Source organism: Pleurodeles waltl, chromosome 2_2 (assembly GCF_031143425.1).
Source record: "Pleurodeles waltl isolate 20211129_DDA chromosome 2_2, aPleWal1.hap1.20221129, whole genome shotgun sequence".
NCBI classification, from domain to species: Eukaryota; Metazoa; Chordata; class Amphibia; order Caudata; family Salamandridae; genus Pleurodeles; species Pleurodeles waltl.
This window is the reverse complement of record NC_090439.1, coordinates 470212748-470229427: the sequence shown is the minus strand read 5'-3', so window position 1 is coordinate 470229427 and position 16680 is coordinate 470212748.

Genomic DNA, 16680 nt, shown 5'->3' with positions numbered 1-16680 from the left:
TTAAAGTGTAGATTCCCTTTGGGAGCGGATGGACATTTGGAGTTTGAGGTCTCTGAGCTCACAATTTAAAAATACATCTTTTCGTGAAGTTGATTTTAAGATTGTGTGTTTGAAAATGCCACTTTTAGAAAGTAGGCATTTTCTTACTTAATCTATTCTGTGACTCTACCTGTTTGTGGATTCCCTGTCTGGGTCAGCTTGACAGTTGGGCTGTTCACACCTATCCTCTAGACAGTGACACAAAGGGGGCTGGGGTGTAGCCTGCATATCTTGATTAGCAATCTGTGCTGGAGGGGAGGGGAGGAGTGGTCACTCACACCTGAAAGGACTGTGCCTGCCCTCACATAATGCCGTCTTCGACCCCCTGGTGAGTGTCTGGGGCCTGGCCTGGACAAGGAAGGATCTTGCAAACACTTGAGACTTTGCTTTGAAGTTTGCAAACTTCAAAGGCAGAACTGGGTATAAGAAGCAGACCCAAAACCCCAGACTTTTAGAATCTTTCTGGAATCAAGAGGAACCTCTGCCCAGGAGAAGAGCTGAAGAGCTGATGGAGGAGTACTGTCCCTTTTCTGTGTTGCTTTGCTGGAGTGGCCTGCAGTTGCTGCTTCTGCCTGAAAAGAGTGCAAAGGGTGAACTTTGCTCTGTGCCCTGCTTGAGAAAATTCTCCAAGGGCTTGGAGCAGAGCTTGCCTCCTGTTGGAAATCTCAGGGACACCAAAGACTTCAGTTTCCTCGACCTCCAGCGCTGGGAACTGTGTGTTTTGTGCTGTTCAAGAGGAGAAACCACTGCGACGCCGCCAATGACACCGCTGGCCTGCACCGTGACCTGCCGACGCCGCACAGAGTCGCTTTGCCCCGCTTTGCCCCGCTTTGCACCGCGACCCTGGTCTCACCGACGCCGTCCTCAGACGACTTCACCGAGCCGCTGCTCGCACCGCGACCTGTGGGCCCCGCACTCGGCGTCACCTGCTCACAATGCAGCCTGGGCATCCCCGACGACGTCGCTCCTGCTGACACCGGCGCCGCTGCCTGCACCGTGGCCTGTGGACACCGCTCGTGAGGAGCACGAAGCACAGTCCCGTCCTGCGCCGCGGCCCTGGTCCACCGGCGCCAGCACCGTTGGCTCCAGTGTCATCACCAGGCATCCTTGCCTGCACCATGGCCTGTGGACACCGCTCATGAGGGTCACGAAGCACTGTCCCGTCCCGCACTGCTGGCTTGGGCCTACCGACAACAGCACTTCCGCAACGATGACGCCGCTGCCTGCACCGTGACCTATGGACACCGCACATAGGACCACCCTGCTTCACACCGCAGCCCTGGTCTCACCGACGCCGCTGGACGCCGTCACCGAGCCGCTGCCTGCACCGTGACCTGTGGGCACCGCACGTCGCATCGTCCCGCTTCGCACCGCAGCCCAGGTGCCATCCACGCCAGCGCACCTGATTTCATCAGCCCGGAGTTTGATCCCCAAGGTACGTGACTTCAAGGGCCTGACGACTCCTGCACCGACCCCGGAACCGACGCCAGCGATGCCGCTCTCCGGAGCTCACCGCGAGGATCATGACGCCCTGCAAATCCAAGGTACTGTTTGCGGGTCTTCCCCAACACCGTAGCTGGCCCGCAATGCGCCGGCCGGCCGGCCTGAACTGTTGGTTTTGTTGATCACAATGCCGTTATAGGCCCAGGTGGAGCTATCGACTTCAAGGAACTGTAGTTTTGAGTAAATCTGGCAGAATTCATATTTTTCTTACTATATGTGGATTCTTATCGCATTTGGTCTTGTTTTATATGGATAAATATTGGGTATTTTTCTAAAACTGGTGTGGTGTCCTTTTGTAGTGTTTTGACTTATTACTGTGTTTTATGTGCAAATGCTTTACACATTGCTTCTGAGATAGGCCTGACTGCTCGTGCCAAGCTACCAAGCGGGTGAGCAGGGGTTATCTGAGCGGGTTTCTCCCTTATCCTGACTAGAGTGAGGGTCCCTACTTGGACGGGGTGCAAGCCGACTGCCAACTAGAGACCCCATTTCTAACAAGCACAAACTACTCTCAGCTGTAAAACAAAAGTACCAGCCATGATGGAGATTAAAGAGACACTGACTGTTGGAAGGGGTTATTATTTATGGTCCCCACTAATGTAATGTAGGGACACAGCGATGATCTATACACATGATCTAGACAGAAAGAAGAAGTTGTGGTGAATGTTTTGAAGGTGGTCCCATTGTACTTTAACCATCATAGGCTGAGTTATGAGCAAAATGTTTTGTAAAAGAATGTCCATCAAAGCATTATGGGATAACCAAGTGCAGTAAATATTGTAGTACAATGACTGTAATGGTCAGAACAGCCCCTAGAGAACAACACAATAAAATACAATTTGTAAGAAAGATGGTCATATAACAATATAGTTAGCACCTAGAGGGCATAACCACATGCAAACAGAATGGCAGAAAATAACGCAGTACAACCATACATTTAGCCACTAGAGGGCATAATGCATTACATATTTTCAGGACTAGCAGGCCTACTGCCATGCTCACACCCTTAAAACATAAGCTACTACTAGCTGTAAAACAAAAGCTTCAGCCATTAGAAAGTTTAAAAAGGGACTCAATGGTGGCAGTGGATATTATTTTGGGGTCCCCACCTACCTAAACGGAAAGTGTGTGTCATCCTGAATGTTTTGGTGGTGGTCCTATTGTCCTAGGATCACCACAGGCTGAGTTGTGGGCAACAAAATGTTGTGTAAACGAATGCTTGCAAAGCATTATGGGTCAAGTTTTTCCAAGTACAGTGAATATTGTAGTATTGTTTTTCCGCTGTGCCGGGAGAGCTGCTATGCAAATTTTGTATTTTTTTAGTAAAGCATTTATCAATAATAAGTGTTTTTGGGAAACCTATGGAGTGCAAAGGGGAGAGCCATAAGAAATGGCTCTGATTAGTTAACACTGTGAACAATGTGACCAGCACTTCAACATCACCAATGGAGTTTGCACTATTAGCTCTGTGAGTGCTGTGAGGGCCATGGCCATGGAGCAAGAATAGGAGAGTCAAAAGAAAAAAGTAATTTGCCCACGCTGAAGTGCATTGGCAATTGTGCAATTATTCTTGTAAGAGGGTCAGTCTGCAAGGCGGTAAAAAAACAGCCCCCAAGGTGGGACAAATGTAAAGCGTTCACCAATGACATCAAGTGATTTTGGAAAGGCAAGCCCAAGAACGAGTTAAAGTGATGTGCGTGAGATGGGCGTGGTTAAAAGCCCACAGATAGGTAACAACAGGTTGGAAAGCACTTGCACGCTCGACCTAAAAATGGTATGTGTTTTACCCCAGTGGAAAGGCTAAGCAACAATTGGGCCTGTAGACCAGTAGCAGTTTCCACTCTGTCTTTGGAAAGGGAGATGGTGGAAACTAAAGAAAGTAGTAGCAGCCATAGTCCAAATGTGATTGTCCTACATGGTCCTACATGGGAAACAATGGCTGCAGACAGACTACATGCCACTTTTTAGGGGGGCAACGTGGTAAATATGCACCACAGACCGTGGCATGGTTCATTTTTGCTATTTCTATCTGCTAAAAAAAGATTATGGTGTCTGGCTGAAGTTTGTGTTTTGTGAACCTGTTCAGTAAACACTGTTACAGGCCTGGCATCTCTGTTTTACAAATTGATGTAGTTATCGCCTAGTTGGTGGTGGCAGAAGGATTCTGAAATAGAAAGAGACTTCTATGTGCTGAAGGTGGGTGGGTGGGGTCATCATAGGAGCTGCAGTGGATTTGGGAATAGGATGCTGAAGGAGATTAGGTGCCACTAGGATACTGACAATGAGGGTGTCCAAGCAAAATGTACTTTGGTGACATCAGGATAGTGAAGGGAGGGGAGCATGAGGGTACCTACAGAGGCTGCAGGAATATCAAGGTGTTGAACAGACATAATGGACTGTAAGTGGTGGGCAGCAGTGGTGATATTGTGCTACAGTATAAGGTAGAGTATCAGATTTTTAAGGGAGTGAGGAGCTTCAGAGTGGTGACAAATTGTGCATGTCAGAGCTTCTGGAACATGTGTGATCTACTGTAGCTGTAGGTTTATATGGGCCAATGGACTCAGAAAATTATCTTTTTCTTATTGATACACTTTTATGATTTTCTACTATCCGCCAAGCCACACTTCTGCATTAGCTATACTTCCAGTATTGGGCAAAGCGTTTGTTGAATGGGGAATGCCAGCCACACTTAAGTGACAATGGATAGCCATTTAATGGGGGAGAATTTCGGCGGTTGACTATTTAAGTGTGCTAGCGCGCCAGGTCCTTAGTAAGTAAACTTACAAGGGGACGTGTATAGGTCGATGAACCTTTTGAATCGCATGGAGTATCCTAATCATGCATTGATTACTGAACCAATAATCAACATCAATAGATCAATATCAACCACTTAAGGAAACCAGAAAGAAAAACCATTTAATCAGAAATAACAATCACTCATGGGAAAGGTTAATAATTTTTATTCCCTATTGATTACAATTCTAATCAACTTGTTAATTTTGCCTTTAATAATCAATCTAATCTTTATCAATTCATCAAGAAGAACAATTTTCTCCAAACAAAACATAAGCAACAATGCAAATCATAAGTCAGTGATTATCAGCATTGATGGAGTAATTCAGCAATTCAATTTGTCAGTCATTTGTCACTGCTAATGTCTCTCCTGTCAGCCTACCTAACCAAGATTAGCATCAGCATGTGGGTCTTCATGCGAAAACAATTTAGATAAAATATTAATTTGGAAAAATCTATCTAATGAGAGAAAATTTACTCGGAAACAGCGCAGTTGGCACCTAGAAGAAAAGGCCCAAATTTGTCAGTCACATTTTCATAGCTACCTATCCAGAATGGATCAGCAATGAGTCAGTCTTCGTCCCCAGGTCATCAGTGGTCAGCTACGTATCAGGCTCACAGAGTACAAGCCCAATTATCAGCACTTCGGACAGCGTCTCCTGACGTCATCAACTTTCTCCTCGCAGTTCTGATTTTTCACCCCTTGTCATGACTTTTTATTAGGGTCTCCCAGTCCATCCCCTAATTGCTAATTGGTCAGTCAGTCGGAAGTTATGACTCTAACCTATAGTTATTGTTTACCAAATCTCTATTTTTGCATAGGCTTCATGTCCCATAAATTTGATTGGTTCTTCTTGTGATAAGAACATCATCCGGCTCTTCAGGTAACAAAATTGTTGCATACAAGTCTTTAGTCAGTGCCTCTATTGTTCAAGTCCTGGGAAAGTACATTTAGACTACACTACACATAGTTGTATCAAATTGTCTTCATCATCTCCTGTCCGCTGGTACATTGCAGAATGTTCTAGCTGAACCGTCTGAACTCTGAACAGTTCAAGGTCCCTTCTTCCAGTTACCAGTCCTCACAAAGCTTTTTAGAGTCTCCACGTTGTGGGCAAGCAAGGCCCAGTGAAACCAGGCCTTTAGTCCGGCTAAGTTAAGAATATGAATTGACACAAAACATAGGTTATACATCCAGTTATGATATATTAATACGTTTCATATACGTTTTCCCCATTATTTAGCATCTGTTAATACACATGGTGACCACTCTTTGTGGCCACATTTCTGATTATACACGTTATTTTCTAATATTAATTTCTCTATGCATTTTTCTCCTTAATAAACACACATTAATCATTAGAAATGTCTTGCATTTAGCATATCTGCTCCATCAGTCCCTCCTCTGATGACTAAATATGTCATCACACTCCTCTTGTTAACACTTCACAAATTTGTCTCAGATGTATTTTGTCTTCTTGAATTTTCTCTATAAATTTGTCTCCTAGGTGGTTCGTCCCCCCTCTGATCATTTTTACCCCTCCTTAATTTTACCCTTTGCCATAATTTGCATGTACCCCATAATCCTAATATGGAAACAATCACAATTAATATTCCCTGGACAATTTTCCATAATACCCCATTCCAAATTTGACTAAACCAATTTCCCACAGAGGCAAATCCATTTCCAACCTTCTCCCAAATCCCTGGTTCCTTTAATTCTTTCAAATCCTTCCTTCAATGAGTTAAATTAGTTAGTACATCTCTTATCTCATTATTATTTTCAGGTATGAACGAGCAACAGTGCCTAGCATTAATCATTTTACAGACTCTGCCGCCTGTCGCTAAAATTATGTCTAGAGCAAGCCTGTTTTGAAGCGTCATAGCTCTATCCACAGCCAATTCAGTATATAACAGGAGTATTGTACCTGTAAAGTTTGTCAACATATTATCCATAATAAACAATTTTCGTATCTCGTTTGCATTCAAAATAACTCCCACAGAAGGAATTATTAACCCAAAAATATCTCCCACAATTGCAGAAGAGGTTTCCCTCCTCTGTCGCACATGATGAAATTCAGTCACTTTCTGTATTTTCTTTAAATCATCTATCTGATAAATCTTAGGGAAAACGATCCTAAATAGCATGTACCATACCATCCTCCAGGAAGACGGTAATAAGCATTAAGTTCACAAATATAATAAATCCCAGGAATCACAGGGTCCTGACCATTCAACATAAAAATCCATTTACTCTGAAACAAAAACCCATGCCTACACTCACTCGTTCCCACAAATAATGTGTCAGTGCGTTATTTTGGCCTATATCTACAAAGCTTTCCCACGTGTAATGCATCTAAAGCTAATCTTCCTTGTGTTTTAATAGCAGTGTAGGCATAGTCATTTATATAAGTCCTTTTCTCCAGCCCTTTTTCTAATTTCTCTTTTAATGCCTGCCTTCTATAGTCAGTATACCCTATAAAGCTTTTTTCCAATGGAGTTAATGAGCAGGTCAGATTATTACGGTGAGCATAAGCAGTTCCAAAAGTTAGTGATGGCTCAAAGAATCCTCTAACTAATACTATATCATGCTCTTTAGCTATTTTACTCAAATATCTAATAATAGGAACAAAGGAAAATGCGACATTGTGGTTTGAGTAGAAATATTGAATATACTCTTGGTTATAGAATCTGGTTAGTAGCAAACTACATGTTATGCCATAAGTCAGGGGCAGACTATGGTATGTAACCCCTTCTTCCACAGAGGAAGGAATTTGTGTACACACAAGACAATACTCTGCATCCATCGTCTCTACATACTCACTCAACAACCAATAGAAAACATTAGAAGAAAGCTCTCCTCGTGCATGAGTATAGTCATGCAAATATTTTTCATCTAGCTGAACCTCTCTAAAGCTGTTAGTGTATTAGTCTCATGAACAGGAGTAATAGCAGCTTCTTTCATCTCATGAATAGACATACCGACAATCATTATTATAAACATTATTCCACACATAATTGCCACTCCAACACTCAAATATCTACAATATCTAATATTTCTAATGCTATTATTTAATTCAGCCATGATCTGTAAAGAATCAGAAAGCAGAAATAACTCTTAGATAAGGTGCAACAGGGAAAAAATCTAAATTGAAAAAAATATATATATATGCTTCTTTCTCACAGTTCAGTTTCATACACAGGAACCCTTTTCTCCTTTGTCAAACATCAGTTAGCAGCTTGTCACATCCAGGTTTCAACTGTCATATCAGGTTATCAATGTCTTGTCCGGTTTTTATTTCAACAGTCTCTCTTTAAATTCTCCTCCAGATTAGCTCAACAACTCTATTGATTCCTTTCAGGTTGCATCAAAATACTGATTCGGAAATTCTCTGTCAAAGCAAAAGGACATGAACTCGTTTTGCCATTCACTTGTTGCTACATGTGCCCACTCAGGACCTGCGTATCTTTGACTTGCTACTCTCTTTCTCTTCAACCTTCGTTCTCCTGTTAGTTCTTCTTCACTTAGTTCGTCTTTTCTTGTAGTTTCTAGTTCTTCCTCTATCGGTTTGTTTATAACCAATTCCTTCTTCTTGCCTATTTGCGATTCAGGCCAATGGTCTCCTTTCCTTGTTCCTTCTGTCAGCAATCTCTTTAAGATTGGACTCTTCTCTTTCCCTCTATCTATGGTGTTTTCTCTTGATGAATCTGCAACGGGTTCAGGAGGAGTCAGATCACTGTCGCTTTGATCCGTCTTGACTCTTTCCCTCACTTGGTCTGGCACTTGGGGCCTGATTCTAACTTTGGAGGACGGTGTTAAACCGTCCCAAAAGTGGCGGATATACCACCTACCGTATTACGAGTTCCATAGGATATAATGGACTCGTAATACGGTAGGTGGTATATCCGCCACTTTTGGGACGGTTTAACACCGTCCTCCAAAGTTAGAATCAGGCCCTTGGTCTGCTTGTGCTTCAGCGCCGTCTACTTCTGGGAGAATCCCTTCTGTGCTTTGTTCTCCAGTCGTTTCCGTTGAGTTAGACTCTTGCTCCCCTTCTTGTACTCCTATACATTTGTCTCTTACTGGTGTAATTGACCCATCTTCCACCAGCTCTGGGTCAACTTCAGGCTCAGCTTGCTTTGGCTCTGGCTCAGGAAGTGCCACTTGTTTTGCTGCTGTTGGTGCTCTCAACAACACTTCTTCATGATCTTGCGGACTCACCACTCTCTTAGTATGGCTCGCATGTATCCAGTTAGGTAGTCCAGCACACTTCACAACTGTCGTAGTTGTCAGCACCACCTGGTATGGGCCCTTCCAACGCGGCTCTAGGCAAGTCTTTCGTACATGCTTTTTGATGACGACCCAATCTCCAGCTCTTAGATTGTGACCTGGGTCATGGATGGGTGGCAGGGTAGCAGCCTGCACCTGCTGAGGGAAAGATCGAACCATATCAGCCGGACCTTTGCAGTAGTCCAACACCATGGGGGTCATTACAACATTGGCGGTAAAAGCCGCTTACCGCCGTGCAGAAGACCACCAATACACCGCCGCGGCCACGGAATTCCGCCACAGCTATTATGACCCACATCTCGGAATCTGCCGAAATTCAGACACCCACACAAGTCCGCCACAACAAAGGTCAGTGATAAACTGGCGAAAACAAAACCTCCACCGTCACGCCAACAGAAACACGCCCATGCTATTACGACCCACGAATCCAAGCGCTGGTCTTTCAACCGCGGTATTCCATTGGCGGTACACACCGCCGCGCTCAAAATACACACACATCTCCAAAACACCGCCACATTGGACAATTCAAAATACACACACCTGATACACATACAAACACCACTCCCACACACCCAATACAATATAAAACACACACCCACATCACCCACAAACCCCTGCGACAAAAAATTATAGACGAAGGCAACAGAGAGAGCACAGCATAGACAACCCCACCACACAGAGGCACATAACACCATCACCCACACAACATCCACGCACAAAACACCGCACACCACTACACATCACCACACTCATCTCCACATACACCATCCTACACATCACCTACACAACCCCATGGCACGTCAAAGACACCCCAGGTTCTCCGAAGAGGAGCTCAGGGTCATGGTGGAGGAAATCGTATGGGTAGAGCCACAGCTATTTGGAGCACAGGTGCAGCACACCTCCATAGCAAGGAAGATGGAGCTATGGCGAAGAATAGTTGACATGGTCAACGCAGTGGGACAGCACCCAAGAAATCGGGAGGACATCAGGAAGAGGTGGAACGACCTACGGGGGGAAGGTGCGTTCCGTGGTCTCCAGGCACAACATCACAGTACAGCGGACTGGCGGCGGACCCCCACCTCCTCCACCACAACTAACAACATGGGAAGAGCAGGTCTTGACCATTATGCATCCAGAGGGCCTCGGTGGAGTCGGTGGAGGAATGGACACTGGTAAGTCAAATCTTAACTATCATATCCTCCACCCTACCTGCATGCTATCACACACCCCCACCCTCACCCCCTCCCCTATCACTCCAACTCCTCACTAATGTATTAATAACACAAACCACACATCCCAACACCAAGCCCTGCATGACACAACAAAGCATGGACACCCATCACTAAAGCATGCTCACTGCACATACCCATAACACCCCCTAACCATCATCACACAAGGCCCCACACAGGAATGCTAGCACTGGGGTACATGCTCACCCACCCATTGCACACCATGACACACACAGATGCAATAATCATGCTTTTACACCCCTGCAGGACCACTACCTAACGTCACCAGACAGGAGGGTCCAGACATCTCTACCCCACCCACAGAAGAGGCCCACAGTGAGGACAGCAGCTCTGGCCAACTGGATCCAGATGACCAGCCCGGACCATCGTGGGCCTCGGGACAGTCGGTTCCTCTCGCACAGGCACAGCCCAACACTGACCTTCCACCTTCTGGAAACACCAGTACAGCACCCACCCAGCGGGCCCATACCTCCATACCCAGGACACGTCAATCAGCTGTGTGTCCACCACTACAGGGAACCCAGGATAACCCACCACCCCAACAACAACAGGGACCTGGGGGCAGTGGTAGTGGGCACACGGTCCAGGGGAGGGAGGCCCAGGAACACAGGGAAACGGGGAGGGCTGCCTTGCGACAGGGGGTGGACAGGCCAAGGGAACCCACTCTCCACGAGGGCCTCTCCTCCATCATGGGAGCATAACACCACTCCCAGGAGACGATGGCTACGGTCCTGGCCAAGTTTCAGGAGACCCAGCGCATGCAGGAGGAACAGTATTTGGGGTTCAGGGAGGAACTCAGAACCATCAGCTCCGCCCTGGGCACCATCGTAGGGGTGCTGAAGGACATACAGAACACCATGAGGGACACCGTGGCACTCCAAGGGGCCCCTGACACTAGCATGGACGATGAACTGCCCACCACCTCCGCCGGCGATAGTGGACAGGACGCCCCGCCACAGGACCACCACACCAGCACCCCACCCCCTGCAGACGGAGAACCACCCCGCAAGCGGTCCCTGAGATCCAGGAACAGGACAGAGCACAATGGCAAGACCCCCGCTAAGAAATAAGACCACCCTGATTGTCATCCCACTGTCCCACTTTGTAACCCTGTCCATATTGGAACTGCCCCAGCTCCACTTCCTATGCCCATATGGGCAATGCACCTGTGAGACTAATAGACTGGACTCTGCCATGGACATTCCTCCACCATCACCCATCACCATTTAACCCCCCCCCTCCAATAAATAGCACTTCAATAAACACCCTTGAAGCACAAAAATCTCAGGAGTCAGTCTGTGATTTAGAAAATGTGTATTAGCTATGACAATGACAAAATCCGTTTGAAAATGTAATGTCAACATACCTATGTCACACATCACAAGTCCATGAAGGATGCAAGCAGATGACACACGTTGGTAACCACACCTGTGAAACCGTAATGGAAATGTACAACTTAGTTACCAAATACTGCTTGAAATTGACAGACAGGATAAAGGTAGAAGTGTGAAAGTAAATGTAGTAGTCAAGAAAGTGTTCTCACCTGTGTGTCACTGGAAATATTGCTGTATGACTGAGTCCCTGTTGTCAATGTCTTCTTCCTCTGCTTCCTCCTCATCACTGTCCACAGGCTCCACAGCTGCCACAACACCGTCATCTGGACCATCCTCCTGCAGAAAAGGCACCTGGTGTCGCAAAGCAAGATTGTGAAGAATAGAGCAGGCGATGATGATCTGGCACACCTTCCTTGGTGAGTAGAATAGGGAACCACCTGTCATATGGAGGCACCTGAACCTGGCCTTCAGGAGGCCGAAGGTGCGTTCGATCACCCTCCTAGTCCGCCCATGGGCCTCATTGTAGCGTTCCTCTGCCCTGTTCCTGAGATTCCTCACTGGGGTCAATAGCCATGACAGGTTGGGGTAACCAGAGTCCCCTAATAGCCACACACGCTGCCTCTGGAGTTGACCCATCATATCAGGGATGCTGCTATTCCGCAGGATGTAGGCGTCATGCACTGAGCCAGGGAACATAGCATTTACCTGGGAGATGTACTGGTCTGCCAAACAGACCATCTGTACATTCATCGAATGATAACTCTTACGGTTCCTGTACACCTGTTCACTCCTGTGGGGGGGGGACCAGAGCTACATGGGTCCCATCAATAGCACCTATGACGTTGGGGATATGTCCAAGGGCATAGAAGTCACCTTTCACTGTAGCCAAATCTTCCACCTCAGGGAAAATGATGTATCTACTTACTTGTTTCTGCAGGGCAGCCAACACTCTGGACAGCTAGTTGGAAAACATAGGCTGGGACATCCCTGATGCCATGGCCACTGTTGTCTGAAAAGACCCACTTGCAAGGAAATGGAGCACTGACAGCACCTGCACGTCAGGGGGGATTCCAGTGGGATGGCGGATTGGTGACATCAGGTCTGGCTCCAACTGGGTACATAGTTCATGGATTGTGGCACGGTCAAACCTGTAGGTCTCGATTAGATGTCGCTCCTCCATTGTCAACAGGTCCACCAGCGGTCGGTACACCGGAGGATTCCGCCATCTTCTCAAATGTCCAAGCTGACGGCGCCTAGGAAGGACAACAGCAAGGATCGGGTCAACTTTTTTCCAGGTATGTACCCACTGTTACACAGAACACGACACCAAACACAAAACCCTTCCTGTATGTGTGTTGAGTGTAGGCCTAGCTATGTGTGACGCAGAAGTAAATGAAGACATGTGGGCCCCTGAAATGGCGGCTCCCTGACCTCTAAACTGGGACAATGGGATTGTGGGGTAACTGCGTTGCCGTTGCACACCGTCGCGGTAGGCGGTCGTAGACCGCGGCACAATGCTGCATTGGTTAACATTGGACCCTATGGGTCCCAGGAGCCAATGACGAAGTGCGCCGGCGGTGATGATACGCACCGCTGCGGACGTCACCGCCGCGGACGTGACCGCCATTTTCTATCTGTTCAATCACTCGATACCTGATTTTCGACAGGAGAGGACCTATACTGCAAGTGCTGCTGTGACCTCGGTCTGGAAGAGACAATGGCACGTGCGTCTGGGGAAAGGGCCCCTGCCTTCACTGCACAGGAGTTGGAGAAGCTTGTGGACGGGGTCCTCCCCCAGTACACGCTACTCTACGGTCCTCCAGACCAACAGGTGAGTACATAGGATGCAAGTTGTATGGGCTATGGCTGGGTGGAGAGGGCTGGATGTAAGAAGGAAGGGGGCAGAGTTCTGCGAGCACAAAGGACTGTGAATGCATGTGCCAGATGGCAAGGGTAGGGATGTGGGCCACTCACTTCGACGGTGCAGTTGCTAATGACATCCCTTCTTCCCCTGCACATGTCATTTAGGTCAGCGCCCACCAGAAGAAGGATATTTGGCGTGCCATCGCCAAGGACGTCCGGACCCTGGGTGTCCACCAGAGACGGAGCACCCACTGCCGTAAAAGATGGGAGGACATTCACCGCTGGCGCAAGAAGAGGGCGGAGGCTCAGCTGGGGATGGCCTCCCAACGTGGGAGGGGTGCCAGTCGCACCATGACCCCCCTGATGTTCCGGATCCTGGCGGTGGCCAACCCTGAGTTGGATGGGCGCTTGAGGGCATCACAGCAGACACAAGGGGGTGAGTACACTCTCATTCTGCTGACTTTGCGTGCAGTGGAGGTGTCTGGGTGGGGGAGGAGGGCTGTGGGTTTCCCTAGGCCAGGGTGAGTTCCGTAGGCTAGGCCCCTCCGTAATGCAGGCCATGTGGCACTCCACCCCACCTCTGTAGAGTGCCAAGTACAGGTATCCATGCCCCTGTGTCATCTATGTGTGCTGATGTCCACCATAGCCATGTAGGCCATATCCCAGGAACTGCATGTGTAGAGCCCAACAGCGCGGCGTAGTGCAGGGGGCTGCTGTGTCTGTATTGTCCGCCAACGGTAGCGGTAAGCCATGCACTCAACTTGTCTTTCCTCTGTCGTCGTCCACCCTTTTTTGTGCTCTCCCTGTTCTTTTGTGCATCAGCATCATCAGGCGGAGGTACAGTGGCACCGGAGCACAAAGGGGCTGCCTCCCACATGGCCATGGAGGGCCACACCACGGACTCTGAATACACCAGTGGGACGGAGGGCGAGGGGAGCTTCACGTCGGTCACCGGATCAGCAACCAGCGACATGGACTCGTCCTCCGATGGGAGCTCCCTTGTGGTGGCGGCAACATCTGTGCCCCCCACTTCTACAGGTACAGCCGCCACCCCACCTACCAGCACCGCCCTCCCAGCAGCCCCTCAGCCTTCACACCCCTGGCCCGCTCACCCAGGGGGGGTGGGTATCACCTTGGCCCCAGGCACCTCAGCCCCTGCCCCTGTCACCTCTGCTGCCCTCAGTGAGGAGGCCATTGACCTTCTCAGGTCACTCACTGTTGGGCAGTCTACCATTGTGAATGCAATCCAGGGTGTAGAAAAGGAGTTGCAACACACTAATGCATTCCTGGTGGGCATTCATTCTGGTCAGACTGCCCATCATCGAACCCTGCAATCTCTGGCCTCAGCACTGATAGCAGCCATTGTCCCTGTCTCTAGCCTCCCCCCTCCAACTTCCTCCACCCAAACCCAATCCCCGGTACCTCTGCCTATCCCAAGCACATCATCAGACCAGCATGCACACACCTCAGCACACAAGGGAAGCTCAGGCAAACATAGGCACCACACATCCCACAGGCACTCACACAAGCATCACCCACATACAGACACAGCAACATCCACTGCCTCCACTGTGTCCCACTCCTCGTCGTCTCCCTCCTCACTCCCAGTGTCGTCTACACTCTCACCTGCATGCACTACCACTACAGCCACTAGGACTCGCACCAGAACACCCACCACCACACCCGCTCACCTGCACTCACCACCCCCACTACCATTTACACGTCCCCTGTGTCCTCTCCCAGTGTGTCTGTGACGCCCCCTCCCAAAGTACACAAACGCGGGCACACACACACCCAACATCCATCCACCTCACGACAGCCTCCAGAACGTGCACCCGCACCCAAATCATCAAAAGTTACACCTCCTACAACCACCACCTCTTCCTCCACTCCCAGACCCCCTCCAGTTACCCGTACCAGTGTTCGTCAGAAACTTTTCCTGAGCAACGTTGACCTCTTTCCCACCACCACCCCCCTCCAATTCATAGGTCCCGTACTAGCACCTCATCCAAAAAATCTCCGGTACCAGTGGTGCCTGTAGGTGGTATGTGGAGTGCACCGGCCACTAGGGCAGCCAGTGTGACACAGAGCCAAAGCACAGCCAATCCCCCCCTGTGAAGCACCAGAAGTTGGACAGTGCCCGACGGGAGAGGGGGAAGACTCCTGCCGGCAAAGCCGCTCACCAGGGTCCCGGGGGGAGTGTCGAGTCAGCTGTGACTCCTCCCAAGGTGGGGAAGGGGCAGAAGAAAGCGCCAAAGTCTGGGAAGAGCAGCATGGCGGAGAAGGCCGCCATCATCCCCACTGCCCAGGACGCCACCGCCAGCCCCATCGTCAGTGGTCAGAGGAGACCACCGCCAGAGTCAGTGCCCAGGAAGGCAGACCACCACCAGAGTCAGTGCCCAGGAGGGCAGTCCAATCGTCACTGGTCAGGAGACCACCGCCAGAGTCAGTGCCCAGGAGGGCAGTCCAATCGTCAGTGGTCAGGAGACCACCGCCAGAGTCAGTGCCCGCTGGGCAATGAGGGACCGCCATGGCAAACACCGCTGCACAGGTCAGAGACAGCAAAGTCAAGCACCGCTGAACAGGGCAAAGACCGCCATGGCAAGCACCGCTGAACAGGGCAAGCACCGCTGCACAGGTCAGAGACAGCAAAGTCGAGCACCGCTGAACAGGGCAAGCACCGCTGAACAGGACCAGCACCGTTGAACAGGCCAAGCACCGCCATGGCAAGCACCGCTGAACAGGGCAAAGACCGCCATGGCAAGCACCGCTGAACAGGGCAAGCACCGCTGAACAGGACAAGCACCGCTGAACAGGGCAAGCACCGCCATGGCAAGCACCGCTGAACAGGGCAAGCACCGCTGAACAGGGCAAGCACCGCAACATCAAGCACCGGTAGCCCATATGCGCCAGGGCCAGTGACGGAACTGGGACCGTCACGGGGAGAGTGATGCACTCTGGGCACCAGTCCCCCTCCAGAACCTGTGGAGAACAGCATCCACTACCTCAGTCCTTAACAGGATGAAGCACTCTGGGCACCAGTCCCCCTCCAGAACCTGTGGAGAACAGCATCCACTACCTCAGTCCTTAACAGGATGAAGCACTCTGGGCACCAGTCCCCCTCCAGAACGGGGGGTTGGGGGTTGTTACTGTAATGTTTGGAAATGCATTGTTGTGTGTGTTGTAGTGTGCGAGGGTCGGGGTGTTGCATGTGTGTGTCCCTGACTTTTGCCTCCCCCCTCCCCTATGTCGTAGGTGCAGTACTCACTGTTGTCTTCGGCGGCGGCGGCGTTGCTGATGTTCGTAGAGGAGCAGGAAAACTATCGCAGGGAGTATTTGGAGTTCTGGCTCCATGGTGCCCTCCTTCCTCGTGGAGTGTGTTAAGGTGAGCGTTTTCCCATTGAAATGGCTGTTTCCGCTGTGTTTTTATCCACGGTGAATCCGCCCCGGAAAAGGTGGCGGATTGGCCTGTTGTAATACTGTGGGCGGTACTTTGTCACCCGCCTGTCTGTTGGCGGTGACCGCCGCGCTGCTTGTCTGTACCGCCGAGCGGGCGGTGTGTTAAAGTGGCTGTCTTTGTTGGCGGTTTCCGCCACGGTCATAATAC